Source organism: Salvelinus sp. IW2-2015, unplaced genomic scaffold (assembly GCF_002910315.2).
Source record: "Salvelinus sp. IW2-2015 unplaced genomic scaffold, ASM291031v2 Un_scaffold586, whole genome shotgun sequence".
Classification (NCBI taxonomy): domain Eukaryota; kingdom Metazoa; phylum Chordata; class Actinopteri; order Salmoniformes; family Salmonidae; genus Salvelinus; species Salvelinus sp. IW2-2015.
In genome coordinates this window covers 106,861-121,662 of record NW_019942579.1, presented here as the reverse complement: position 1 = coordinate 121,662, position 14,802 = coordinate 106,861, and the positions used below count along the sequence as shown (strand labels likewise).

Sequence of the window (14,802 nt, the reverse complement as noted above, 5' to 3'; positions counted from 1 at the left end):
GTGCGTGCGTGCGTGCGTGCGTGCGTGCGTGCGTGCGTGCGTGCGTGCGTGCGTGCGTGCGTGCGTGCGTGCGTGCGTGCGTGCGTGCGTGCGTGTGTGTGTGCGCGCACGCGCGTTTGTCTAATATGCTGGCGAAGCTGATTCCTCACCCATGCTGAGTCCATTAATTGGAACTAAAGTGCAGGTCTGTGCTGATATCATGGAGCGCTAACAGCAACAGCAAACAGATCAGCATTACAGGCCCACCGCCGGAGTAGCCCCATCATTTGCTCCAGCCATATCAGTGCAGCCATGGAAAAGTCATGAAACATTCCGGCCACTGAAAAACTGCACTGTTTCCAGAAGTGCACAAATGTGGCTAAGAGAAAACGCCCCTTTTACTGTCCTGCCTTGTTACGGCTCTAGCAGTTAGCTGCAGAGAATATACTATCCTATTATAGTAGTACATGGGAAAGCCAAGGTCAATCCAAAGCCAGAGTTGTGATCTAATGTGCTGTACATACTCACAGAGGTGGTCATTGTCTCTCTCCTTGATCATCACCCATCTGGGTTGTGTTCATTAGGGCACGTAACAGGAAACCCAAGTGACGGTTTCTTGTTGGACCCAGTCCAGGTAGTCCCTCTTTGTTTTAGTTTCTTCTGTTCGGTGCCTAATGAACACGGCCCTGATGTGTACGAAGCAGGAGACTATAGCAAGGTTTCCTACAGCTGTGTTCCATCGTGGAGAGAACTCTCTCCCAAATTAGATTTCCCTCTTCTGCTGGCATCTTGACATTGAGCAGAGCCACGAGAGACCATTGACGATAACAAACAAACACAAGATCAATGCATCTCTAACAAGAACTGAGACTAGGGCTGTTTGCGGTGACCGTATTACCGCCACACCGGCGGTCACGAGTCATGAAGGCAGTCAAATTCCACGTGACCGTTGAAGGTAATTAGGCTTCTCCAAGCTCTGATGGTCAATAGTAGCCTACAAACTTGCTAACTGACTAGTACTCAGCACTCTATTGTCCCTCTAATCACTCTGACATCAATGGAAATGTATCGAAAATCTAATCAAACACTTCATGAGAGCCCATGAGCTCATGTTGCGCAACATTTCTATAGGCTAGGCAATTGCGGGAGAAAACAGAGTGATGGCCTCTACTAAATAGAGGAGGATCGCATCAGCTTTCTATAGGCTAGGCCTACTATATTTATTTCTCAACTTTCCTAATATTAGGCACATTGTTTATATTTACAACAAGGGTATAGCCTACCTGGCTGGCATGAAAATAAACCATGGGGAAAAGCGTCCTCCATTCGCTATTTAAGTGCAAAGATGACATTTTTTCCCGCTGCCCCTGTTTCGATACAGGTGCATGATAATGGTCCATTCTAAATCAAAACAAATTTCACACATATATTATTTAGTATATGTAAAGACAAGATTAAATCAAGAATAGTGAGATGGGTAAGAATATTAGCCTATCACTTGTGAATGATATATTATCGCTTGTGAATGATGCCCAGCATAAGAAACAATGCCTTTTTTTGTGACTTTTTCTAATCATAGTCAAACACCTCATGTAGCCTAGCCCATAGGCCTACATGTTTTAATAAGGTTTGTATCACAACTAAAGTGGCCAAGATCTTCTTAAGATTAAGCACATTAATCCACTTTACAAAGGGTGTAGAGCCTAACTGGCATCAGTGGTGTAAAGTACTTTAAAGTACTACTTAAGCAGTTTTTTGGGGTATCTGTACTCTACTTTACTATTTATATTTTTGACAACTTTTACTTTTACTTCACTACATTCCTAAAGAAAATTATGTACTTTTTACTCCGTACATTTTCCCTGACACACAAAGGTATTCGTTATATTTTTAATGCTTAGCAGAACAGGAAAATGTTCTTATTTACTCACTTATCAAGAGTGAGTGGTCATCCCTACTGCCTCTGATATGGCAGACTCACTAAACACATGGTTCATTTGTAAATTATGTCTGAGTGTTGGATCGTGCCCCTGGCTATCTGTAAATAAAATAAAAAATAGAAAATGTGTCCGTCTGCTTTGCTTAATATACGGAATTTGAAATGATTTATACTTGTACTTTAACTTTTGATATTTAAGTAGATTTGTATCATTTTAAGTTTGACACTTAAGTATATTTAAAACCAAATACTTTTAGACTTTTACTCAAGTAGTATTTTACTGGGTGACTTTCACTTTTACTTGAGTCCTTTTCTATTAAGGTATCTTTACTTCTACTCAAGTATGACAATTGGGTACTTTTTCCACCACTGACTGGCATACATAAGCAACGCGTGAGTTTCAAGTTTGGGGAAGATCATTTTCACCATAAATATGCACCTTTATAATAAAAGCATTACATAGTGACAAGGGGACTTGATTTTGGTCAATGTGGTTACAGAACAACTCAGAGGAGCAGAGAGAGAAAAAATAATGTCCAGACAAGGGAGAGGAATAGTTGGACCAGGGAGAGGAGTAGCGGGACCAGGCAGAGGAGTAGTTGGACCAGGCAGAGGAGTAGTTGGACCAGGGAGAGGAGTAGTTGGACCAGGCAGAGGAGTAGCTGGACCAGGCAGAGGGGTAGTTGGACCAGGACAAGGGAGAAGAAGAGGTAGGGGGAGAGGAGTAAGAATGCGTGGTGGTGTTCAAAGGAGAGTAAGAGCTGTTGTCGCTGATGAAATAAGAGCCACCATCATAGACCATGTGATAAACCATGGTCTATCACTGAGAGAGGCTGGTGAAACAGTCCAGCCTAATACCATGGTCTATCACTGAGAGAGGCTGGTGAAACAGTCCAGCCTAATCTCAGACGGACAACCGTGGCTTCCATTATCCAGGATGAATATGTATGAACTTTCCAAATTGTAAGTCGCTCTGGATAAGAGCGTCAGCTAAATGACTTAAAATGTAAAAATGTAAATGTAAATCCAGAATGTTCAACAAACCAACAGGTATGTAATGCATTTCACAAGGGCTTCTTCTATCATTACTGTTGCTATGTCCCACAGTAACTGTAGGCCACCAGTCCCAATGCATATACATATGTTGTATTGTTGTTCCTCTAAAGGACACACCGTCTTCCTCCCTCTGGGGGAAGAGGAAAGCTCAGTGAAGATCAAGACCATTGTAGGATTGGTCATTGCTGACAATGCAATACAACTGAGAGATATTCAGACCAGAATTGTAGAGGACAACCTCGTATTTCACAATGTGGAAAGCATCAGTCTGACCACCATTGCTCGGATTCTGWCCAAACACAGAGTTCGAATGAAACAGTTTTACACAGTTCCTTTTGAAAGGRACAGTGAGYGGGTCAAGGAACTCCGGCACCAATACGTCCAGGTATGGTGTCTATCCAATATGTCTTGTTCTATAGTGAGATTTACACTATGCTACTCTACATGTAAACATGGTTTACAGTACATACAGTAGGACATAGTGAACAGCATTTACACATACTGTGTTTGATTTCATTCAGAGAGTCACAGAGTTGGAGGCTAATCAGACCCCACATGAAATAATGTATGTAGACGAGGCAGGGTTTACCCTGGCAAAAACACGTTGCGGGGAAGAAACGTCATCAGGAAAAGGGTCACCGTTGATGTGCCGGGTCAGAGAGGAGCAAATATCACAATGTGTGCTGTAATCTCCAGTGCTGGTTTGGTCCTGCAGAAATATCAGATTGGTCCCTACAACACTGAGCGCCTTCTTTTGTTTTGAGATGACCTCCACCAACAACTGGTGCCAGAAGCAGAAAGGGAACAGGTGGGAGGAAACAGGAGGACATTTGTGATTGCATGGGACAATGTAGCATTCCACCATTCACATGCAATCACAAACTGGTTTGCAGCCCATCCAAGAATGGGTTCCCCTTTCCTCCCCCCCTACTCGCCTTTCCTCAACCCCATTGAATCATTTTTTTCAGCCTGGAGTTGGAAAGTGTATGATCATCGGCTACATGACCAAATGTCCCTCCTGGATGCAATGGATGCCGGCTGCAGAGACATCTCAGCTGAAGACTGCCAGGGGTGGCAGCAATTTCATGTTTCTAATAAAGCTTTTACTGCAGCAATTCTGTCACTTACTATTTTTTTCTACTGATTCTATAAAGTAAAGATGACTCATTCTCTTTTAGATAGTATGTTGCCAAAAATGCACACATTCGACACTCAACCAAAAAATGTAGAAGGGTTTACAGTAAAAGGAAACTGAATTATAAAACACGGTGTATTTCATATTGTCTATTGTCTGCAGGTAGAACTAAAACATGAAAAGTAATGCAGTTTTTGTAATGCCATCAACTGTTAGTATTTTGAAAGTCGTTGTGCTATGATTGACTATATGTTCCTCTTGGATAGAAAACATGAGCTAGTGCTTAGACAGAACGATTAGATATTGAGTCGGGTTTGCCGTGTTTTGATAGAGTTAGTGTGTGTATAGAGGGTTTTTTGCATTTTGAAATGTAGAATTGGTATTTAATGAACAAAATGTGGTTTTGAGCAGAAAATTAACTATTTGGCTGATTGTGTAATGTAGGTGTGTTGCTGTGTTAAGAGTTTAGAAAAGTATCTTAAGTTTAGGTAAATGCTTGTTAGCAATTGTAAAAAACTGCAATAACTCAAAATTAAGCATATAGGAATGCCTATTTATTTTGTTAATAACCGCTCAACACAGAATAGCCGCACGTGCACACTCCCTCAAATCGTTTGGAGAAAATATGATTTATATTTTATTTAGCTTTGTTCAATTGTATTTTTCATACTATAAAATTATCTAAGCAAATCTTGTCTGCTAAATTAACAAGCGTAGCCCACAACCATATGGCATAGCCAGATCAGGGCCTAACATAAGGACAACACAGAGTATGCTATTATGTACTTCTGAAATAGTCTACACCTTCATATCATGCTTCTTTAGACCTGTCTGGAATAAATAATGGATTTATTGTGAAGGTGTAGGCTGTATTACATGGATTGTAGATGTTCCAAAGGTCTGCATCAGTAGCTTGTAGGTTATGAGTGGAAGCCAGGATATGCTGAATGTGTTTATGTTAATTAACGGTCAATTACCGTGAGACTGACAGTTATTTACTTGACAATCACCGGCTGACGAAATTTTGGGACCGCCACAGCCCTAGCTGAGACAGCAGCACTGCTAATGTTATGCGCTAATGCTAATGCTAATGCTAACGTGTGTTCCCTCTGCATTATCTCTCATCTGCTCCGAGCACTTTTGTAGAGCCCACCCAGGTGTGAAGAGGCTCTTGAACATGAACATGCTTTGTGTGCTGTAACGTGCTTGATAGAGATGAAGTGAAGCTGGGGAGTTCAATCAAGTGTCGTGTGCTATTGTTTAGCTAGCATCGGTGATATCACGCTGAAGAGCTCTGAAAATAGGCCAACTCAACTTAATGTCGGTCTGACACTTGAGGAAGGTAGCGACTCTATAGAGTAGACACAGTCCTCAACACAGACCTTGATAACTTATAAAGAAAAACCCACTGGAGATTCACTCTGAATGTTTACACCGTATCGGAGGTGCTAAGTGTTTTCAAACGACACTTGATTGAACTCAAGCTGACGCAAGCTGATTCTTTCGTGGATATCGCCATTTGAGATTGACACAAAACCTTGCCCGTCCTTAAAATACAGCGTAAACATTTTCAGTCAACGCACAGTGTGGTTTTCCCTTCGTTTACAATTGGTTGAATTCTGGCTCAAGCCTCCTTAGACAATTCTCAGTAGCAGTACTTGAGGGAAGTTTTCCCCCAGTGACAGAGGCTTAGGTAGATGTCAGGGACTTCTGGTCTTTGTAGAGAGAACTTGGGATGTCTGGACAGCCCCTGTACTCTGCACTCTGTGGAGCCATGCAGCTGAATGAGTTCAGCAGCCGTCTCAGACTGGCTGGCTGGAACACATGGGGAAGTCATCAAGCAGAGAGAGAACTGGGAAATAATCTGACCATCAGCGTGAACTAAGAAAAATGATCCAAACACTCATCTACCACCTATACTTCCATCCCTGCGTTCATCAACCTGTCTCTCTCTCTCTCCTACCCCTCAGTCCGGTCCTGACAGAGTAGGGAGCTGAGGCCAAATGTCTGATTGCTGTCTGCCCAGCCAGCAGAGCTCCTCTCTCTCTCTCTCTCTCTCTCTCCTGAACCACGGCCATTGATCCTTCTATCAATTATTGGATCCTCTGCTCGTTTTTCCTTGAAATTGCTTAGCTATAGCACCGGTAAATTTGTCACCTCTTTGGGCAGAAATCCATGTTGATTACAAGGGCTGTTGATGGGGGATGGGTCCCTGTGGCCAGGCTGTGCTGCAGGGCTTACAAATACTCTTTCTCACTACCCTCTTGTCCAATAGCCAGCGCTAGCTTAATACATGAGCCCGAATCAGGACACAAAAAGGTGCGGTGATTATGCCAAAGAGGGTGTGTAGTATGCTCAAATATAACTGTGATGTGATTCACTCTGGTTTCCAGATTGAAGCGGCAATCTTAGTAGTTGCATGATTCATGGGAATCATCTCTCTGCCATAGACCCCTCTAAAAATTCAACTGTCTTTGGAGTGCTGTCACCCCCCCCCCCCTGAATACACAGCCTGATGGACACCTCCAAATGAACCTCCTAGAATCACCATGTCTACAAGTCAAGTCCCCAGTCTACATTCTCATTCTAAAGTTATTTCTGCTGACCAAAAATTTGCTACGGAACCCCGGGACATAATGAAACTATTACGAGCGTTCATTCTCACATCCTGGCATTAACTAAACTGTCATCTAACTAAATGCTTTTTTATGTTTGCAGTGGATTATTAACTGTTGCTGTAATGTAGGCATAATTTATGCATTAGATATTTGACAACTGTGAAGAATAAACCCATTTATTCTGTTGCACGCTCCCCAGTGAACTATCCTTTTCAACGATAGAATTTCCTCATTTTAAACCCTAGAACTCATTCAATCATCATGCCTTTTCTTCTTTTACCTAATTACTCAGTATGATGTTTTACTGATTCTACAGCAGTATCATTTTGTTTCATGCTATTTCCTGTTGTATAGAGAAACAGACTTAAGTTGCATTCTCGAGGTCATATGCAAATTCATAAGTTGCCAAGTCTGCCCTTGTAACGAGTTTCCTCCTCCTCTTCATCCGAAGAGGAGGAGCAGGGATTCGACCAAAACGCAGCGTTGTGAAATGACATATTATTTATTTAAACAAGACAAAAAACGAACTATACTTGATACTAAACAAAATAACAAAACGATGTAGACAGACCTGGACGTAAGAACTTACATGTAACGAAGAACGCACGAACAGGAAAAATGACTACACAAAACGAACGAACGAACAAACAAACAAACAAACAAACCGAAACAGTCCCAACATACACAGACACAGGAGACAACCACCCACAACAAACAATGTGAAACCACCTACCTTAATATGGCTCTCAATCAGAGGAAACGTAAACCACCTGCCTCTAATTGAGAACCATATCAGGTCACCCATTAACCAACATAGAAACACATAACATAGACTGCCCACCCAAACTCACGCCCTGACCGACTAACACATACAAAATAACAGAAAACAGGTCAGGAACGTGACAGCCCTTTTTCACGTAACAAAAATGCTCACAACCTATTCGCTTTTTCTAGTCTGAAAAATGTCCGGAGAAATACGCTTAGAAAGGTTTTTGTTTTGAACACACAAAATGTGTTTGTCACAGCGGCACAAATATACTCTATCAATAAATCCAAGTACCCTTTGATGCATTATTAGGTAAAGCTTACACAAATAAAACACTCATGATTGCCCATGCTCATTCATTCAGTGCTCATTTACTTACATTTAGGTGAGTTAGATGTAGTATAAACGGCAGTTAACGCAGGTAGATCATTTCTTCAAATTTTTTGATGTATTAAAATCCTTTTACAGTAATGCATTGCTTGAATCAACTGGAAGTGAACTCTGCCTCTTATACTGTAGCACTGACTCCACAGTGTGAATTGAAATCCCTTAACGACTACATCTTTGAAGCTGATGTCTGAGGACCCAGACAGGACTAATGTAGAACAGAGTGAATTTCTCCTCTCCTCCCCTCTCAAGTTTGAACTTTTAATGTCACGTGCACAAGTACAGTGAAATGCCTTTCTTGCTAGCTCTAAACCCACTAATGTAGGTAGCAATATACTAAAAATAACATAAGGTAGAACAAAAACACATGAGAAATAAAATAAAAAAAATATGAAATAAGAAGAACACGAGAAGTAAGTAAGCTATATACAGGGTCAGCTCCAATACTATATTTCCAATGTGCAGGGATACTGGAGTGATAGAGGTATATATATATAGGGGTAAGGTGACTAGGCATCTGGATATATGATAAACAGAGTAGCTGCAGGGTACATGATGATTGTATGTGAGTGTGTGTGCGTGTGTGTATAGTCAGTATAAACGTGTCTGCATGGTGTGCTTGTGAGCAAATCAAGTGTGTGTGTGTGTGTGTGTGTGTGCGTGCGTGCGTGCGTGTGTATGAATGTGTAGAATCCTGTGAGTGTGCATAGAGACAGTACAAAAATAAAATTAAGGCGTCAACTCAGATAGCCTGTGGAGCCATTTTGTTAGCTATTTTGCAGTCTTATGGTTTGGGGATAGAAGCTGTTCAGGTGCCTGTTGGTGTCAACGTTGTTGCACCGGTAGCGCTTGCCGTGCGGAAACAGAGAAAAACAGTCTATCGCTTGGGTGGCTGGAGTCTTTAATGATTTTCCAGGCCTACCTTTCACACCACCTGATATAAAGGTCCTGGATGGCAAGGAGCTCGGTCCCAGTGATTTACTGGACTTTCCGCACCATACTCTGTAGCGGCATGCAATCGAGGGTGGTGCTGTTGTCATACCAAGCAGTGATTTAGCCAGTCAAGATGCTCTCAATGGTGCAGCTTTTTGAGGATATGAAGGCCCATGCCAAACCTTTTCAACCTCCTGAGGGGGAAGAGGTGCTGTCGCGCCTTCTTCATGACTATTACATTTACATTACATTTAAGTCATTTAGCAGACGCTCTTATCCAGAGCGACTTACAAATTGGTGCATTCACCTTATGATATCCAGTGGAACAACCACTTTACAATAGTGCATCTAACTCTTTTWAGGGGGGGGGGGGTTAGAAGGATTACTTTATCCTATCCTAGGTATTCCTTAAAGAGGTGGGGTTTCAGGTGTCTCCGGAAGGTGGTGATTGACTCCGCTGACCTGGCGTCGTGAGGGAGTTTGTTCCACCATTGGGGTGCCAGAGCAGCGAACAGTTTTGACTGGGCTGAGCGGGAACTGTACTTCCTCAGAGGTAGGGAGGCGAGCAGGCCAGAGGTGGATGAACGCAGTGCCCTTGTTTGGGTGTAGGGACTGACTATGAGCGTGTGTGTGGACCATTTTAAGTCACAGAGGAACTTGAAGTTCTCCACCCACTTCACTGCAGCCCCATCAATGTGTAGGGTTGACCAGAGATGAACTGTTTCTCCTAGTTTTTAGGAGAAATAATACTGTGACCAAAATGACATATTGTCTGCATAATCAAATAACACTCAGCTAAGACACCCATACATATCCCCAGGGGTCTCTTCACAGTCCCCAATTCCAAAACAAATGAACGATAACGCACAGTTCTATACAGAGCCATGATCGCATGGAACTCCCTTCCATCTCCTATTACTCAAGCAAACAGCAAAATTACCTTTAAAAAACAGATTGAAAACAACTCATGGAATGGCGGGACTGTGAGGGGACACAAACACACAGACATACAGACGCACTCTAACACACATGTTATTTTTGTTGTTGTATTGTTTATATAATTTGTGTTGTTGTATTGTTTGCAAATTGTTGTATTTTAAATGTGTGTGAATTTCGTTTGTTACTTGTCATGTTTTGTGTTTATTGTGGACCCCAGGATGAGTAGATGCTACTTCTGCAAAAGCTAATGGGGATCCAAATGAAGAAAGAAACACACTTCATTCTATCATGTCCACTTGACAGAGAGGACTTCCTTTAACTCAGGACCAAAGTGAAGAAAAACAACCATATCGAAGACTGACAGCAGTATCTCTCAGACTAGATATACTGCTGAATTGGGAGAGCATGGAAACGGACAAATAATTCCAAAACAAATGCCTGTATAATCACATTGGTGAACTAATGTTATGGTGAACTAAAGTCACGGTGAACCATTCTTTGAAACGAACTAGAATTGAATAGTCAAGGAATCAAGCAACAAACAAACAATATTTCCTCCACAAAGACATTGTGTATACAATTCTAATGCTTTTCTTTTGCATACGTTTTAATACCAGCTGAATCCCACGCATGGTGCACAGTTCACTCATTGAATCGTATGTTGAGTGTTAACCAAGTGAATATGACAGACAATCTCAGAATGATTAACCCCCTCCAAACTGCCCTTCACTGCCAGTGCCTAACAAAGACTCTGTATATAAGATGGAGAGTTCTAATTCTCAAGATACAATGCAGCTGTGGACAAGCATCATAACATGGAAAGGGAAGAGAGACAGAGAGGAAGGAATGGAGAACCAAAAATCACAGCAGGCTTTTTTTCTAATCTAACCGCTGGTTGTGTGAAATCTGCCCGCTACCCACATGCTCACTTGGTTCGACAGACATCTGCCCCCCAAAACCCTCAGGGGCAGATAGGTCCACCCTGCCCCCCACACACTCCCCCAACATCGTGTTCAGCCACAACCACAAGTGACAAAGCTGACATGGAGAGGGCGGTCTCATTGTCTCACCTCTGTCTCACACATGGGACTGGGGAGATCTCAGATGGTTCTCCCTCCCACCTAACACCCTCACTCACCGCCGTTACTCTCTCTGTCTCACACACAGAGGGTCAGACTATCATAGGGGGGGTTATCCCATTTACAGACGAATCAATCCCACATTCCAAACCACACTGACAATCTCACACACACACTGCCGTTTAAGCACGCTTTACCACACAGCTCAATGCATTGCATTTATCCTCGTATAACAATCTCCACATTAACACTGGTGTTAAAAAAAATCCTGATTTGTGCTTTGATGGGGGGGTACACCAACACCATGCAATTCACCCAGTAGCTTCCCAACTCCAGCCTCCACCCCCACTAACCCCAAAACACAACTAACCCCTGGAAATAGAAAACAACCAAAGCTGAAGAAACACACACAGAGACTACTCACCCAATCAACCTGTGCTACTGCAGCTCTCTTCTCCTCCTCACTCGCTCTCTCCTTCCCTCGCTTCCCCACTACCGCGGACACAAAACATCTAGAGGAGCGCTTTGGTTTTCATTTGTTTGGTGTTTTTTCTTCTCTTTGGGCTTCTTACTCCCCACTCTTTTGTCCTGGACGGTGAAAAAAGTGCACACAAAGACTTCTTCTTCCTCGCAAGCCCTGGTCCCCTCTAGCATCTAGACACTAGGACAACATCAAAGCAACTCGGGGGGGGAACACTTCAGGGGCCTATTGTCTCTGCGTGGGTCTGTTTTTCTTGCAGCTCCCCCCTCATGACTCGCCGCCACTTGGTACAGTCCGGGCATTCACGCCAAGTAGCTTTCACACATGGTGGAGGGGAAGCTTGTCTCAAGCAATTGCTGACAAGCTGCAAACAAGACAGCCCCCACACACACACACACACACTCACAGACATCTACCCTTACAAACACCCCTTTCTCCCTCCGTCTCTGTCCTCTCTGCCACTCGCTCTTTATCCCCCACTATTCAGGTCGCCCCTCCTCTCCCTCTCTCTCGTTCGGCGTGTAAGCCTCCCAGTCTCTGACCTGCTCACACACACACACACACACAGCAGAGGATTGCACAGGCACCATACTGCTCCCGCTTTCACAGGTGAAAAATCACATCGAGAGGGGAGGGTAGGATAAAACATTGTCAATTCAGACTGAGGGAGAATCGGAGAGGCACCTACGTAGAAAGAGGACAAGGGAGAGTGAGGGAAAGAGAGAAAGATGGGGGGTTGGGTAGGATCTGTCCTCATGCCTGGCCTGAGAACAGGTGTGTGTGTGGGGGGGGGGGGGGTAATGGTGGAGACTAGAGCAGGGGGAAGGTGTTGATTTTGGAACAACGAACCATGAGCAACAAACTTAGCAGGTAAAAGTAAAAGTCAGCTTCAACCCACAGAAACTGACCCATAAAGTGAGTGCGTAGGTCTGTGTGGATTTTGGTGTTTATGATTGACAGACACAGATGGCAGCCAGACAGGTTAACAAATAAATCCCGAGAAACGTACTGTTTATCACTAAAGCCCCATCATTTTGCGGTTATATGTTTTATGATTGTGACAACTGCACAATGGTATCTTTATCATACAGGTACATAGTCGGTTTACCCTCAGCTTTCAAATCACCTCACTGGCCTTGACTATGTTGCACATGCAGCTTCATGCTGCTACCAACTTGTTTCAAGCAGACCACCATAGTCTCTGTGCCAAAGAACGCCAAGGTAACCTGTCTAAATGACTATTGCCCCGTAGCACTCACATCTATAGCCATGAAAGGCTGGTCATGGCTCACATCAACACCATCAGCCCAGACACCCTGGACCGCCCCAACAGATCCACAGAGGATGCAATCTCTATTGCACTCCACACTGCCCTGACCCATCTGGACAAAAGGAATACCTACGTAAGAATGCTGTTCATTGACTACAGCTCAGCATTCAACACCATAGTCCCCTCCAAGCTCATCACCAAGCTCAGAACCCTGGATCCTGGACTTCCTGGCGGGCCACCCCTAGGCGGTGAGGGTAGGCAACAACAAATTCACCGCGCTGACACACGGGGTTAGGACTGGCTTGACTGGCTGCATTACCGCTTCGTACGGCAAGGGAAAGGTACCCGACCGCAAGGCGCTACAGAGCGTGGTAAGTACGGCCAGTACACCACTGGGGCCGAGCTCCCTGACATCCAGGACCTCTACACCAGGCAGTGTCAAAGGAAGGCCCAAAAAATTGTCAAAGACTCCAGCCACCCAAATCATAGACTGTTCTCTCTGCTACCGCACAGCAATCGGTATCAGTGCACCTAGTCTGGAACCAACAGGACCCTGAACAGCTTCTACCCCCAAGCCATGACCGCTAAACAAGACTGTTAAATAGCTGATCAAATGGCTACCTGGACGGATTATTTTTTGCACTAACTCTCTTGCACTGACTCTATGCACACACACTGGACTCTTCCCGCACACTCACACATACTTACACTGACACCCCAACACACACATACACAGACACACACACACACACACATACACGCTACATACAGTAACATGTGCACACATGCATACTGACGCCACACATACACATTCACACACTTTCACACTCACCACATACGCTGCTGCTACTGTCTATTATCACTTTTTACATAGCTACCTCAATTACTTCGTCCCCCTGCACATCTGACTCGGTACTCTTTATAGTTATTCGTTATTCACTGTGTATTCATTTCTCATGTCACTATTTCATCACACCTTTCTGAAGGAGGGTTTTGACTCAAACCCCAACGTCAGAAGAGGAATGGGAAACTGCATGCTGTCACTAACATGCCTACATCTATGAAGAAATAACAGTAAATGGTATTGACAATGTCTGAGTGATGTATTTGGTACTAGATATCTCCAATACAGAATCGGAATGAGTAGCTGGGTAAGCAAAGGGTTAAATATACCAGCAACTGACCCAAAATGGGGAGGGAGGTGGGGGCGGGGCGAGGGGACAGGATCCCATTGAGAATTGGTGGTATTGCAATGCCTGAGATTGGGTTGAACCAATGTGAGCTGTATTGCGGGGGTGCTCTTCCCTCAAGCCTCTCTGCTGCTTCTTCCTCTCCTCATTCCCTGTAACCGAGAACTGTACAAAAACCTACAATTATAATGTGTATGTTGTGGTATCGTTTTAACCAACCACCAACTCTGTTTTTATAACACCTGTGTGAATGCTGGGGAAATATTGTGTCCCTCTATGAAGGAGGGGGGAGGGGTAGGGTCAATAAAGAAAAGGGTAGAAGATCACTGTCACACTGAATGTTTGTTATTTTCAATAAACATGTACTGTATGTGACTGTAGTGTTTTGTGTAGAATAAAAATATGTAATGTTGTGCTACTGTTAACTAGAACACTACGCAGTGACCTTACGGTAATTGTATGCGCGTGAGAGAATCTCATGTGTATTCAATGCACATTAGTTTGAGGTGGGAGGAGTTTTTCACCAAGGATTACACATTAATGGTCTGTACAGAGTAGTAGGACTACTCTTTGGTTTCATTACTACTCCTGTGTTAATTGTACCTGCTACTAGTAGGACTGGGATTTGTCTCAATGTATGTTTTTTCCCTTTGGTGAGGGCTGGAAACTGATGTTACATGAGATTGCTCAAACATATCCCGTACTCACAGTCAATGGCATCAAGTATATGGAGACTAAATTCAATATATTTGAATTAATTATGTCTAAAAAATAAAACAAATTGACATTATGTTTTTGTCCTACAATTGATCAAAATTATACGGCATATAGTCTGAGATACAACTGGTATAACCCAGTAGCGTAGTAAGACATTTGTTGGTGTGTGGGCCTGCAGATGTTTTGGGGGAGGAGGGGGACAGCTAACTTCCTGCAAGTCTACACATTTTGTCACGGGGCAAAGAAAATCATGTGCAGTTTTATAGGTAATCTCCTGCTATTCTACACATTTTGTCACGGGGCAAAGAAAATC

General features: G+C 43.4%; 1 protein-coding gene across 1 annotated transcript in view; it reads right to left on the bottom strand.

Moving 5' to 3' along the window:
- The window catches only part of LOC112068583 (B-cell CLL/lymphoma 9 protein), a 108,700-nt gene extending 96,917 nt beyond the window's left edge, over nt 1–11,783 (bottom strand). The window contains exon 1 of the mRNA XM_070438208.1: nt 11,256–11,783. The gene's annotated coding sequence lies outside the window, so the exon portion shown is untranslated. The remainder of the gene's footprint in view (nt 1–11,255) is intronic.
- Nucleotides 11,784–14,802: the final 3,019 nt, after the last annotated feature.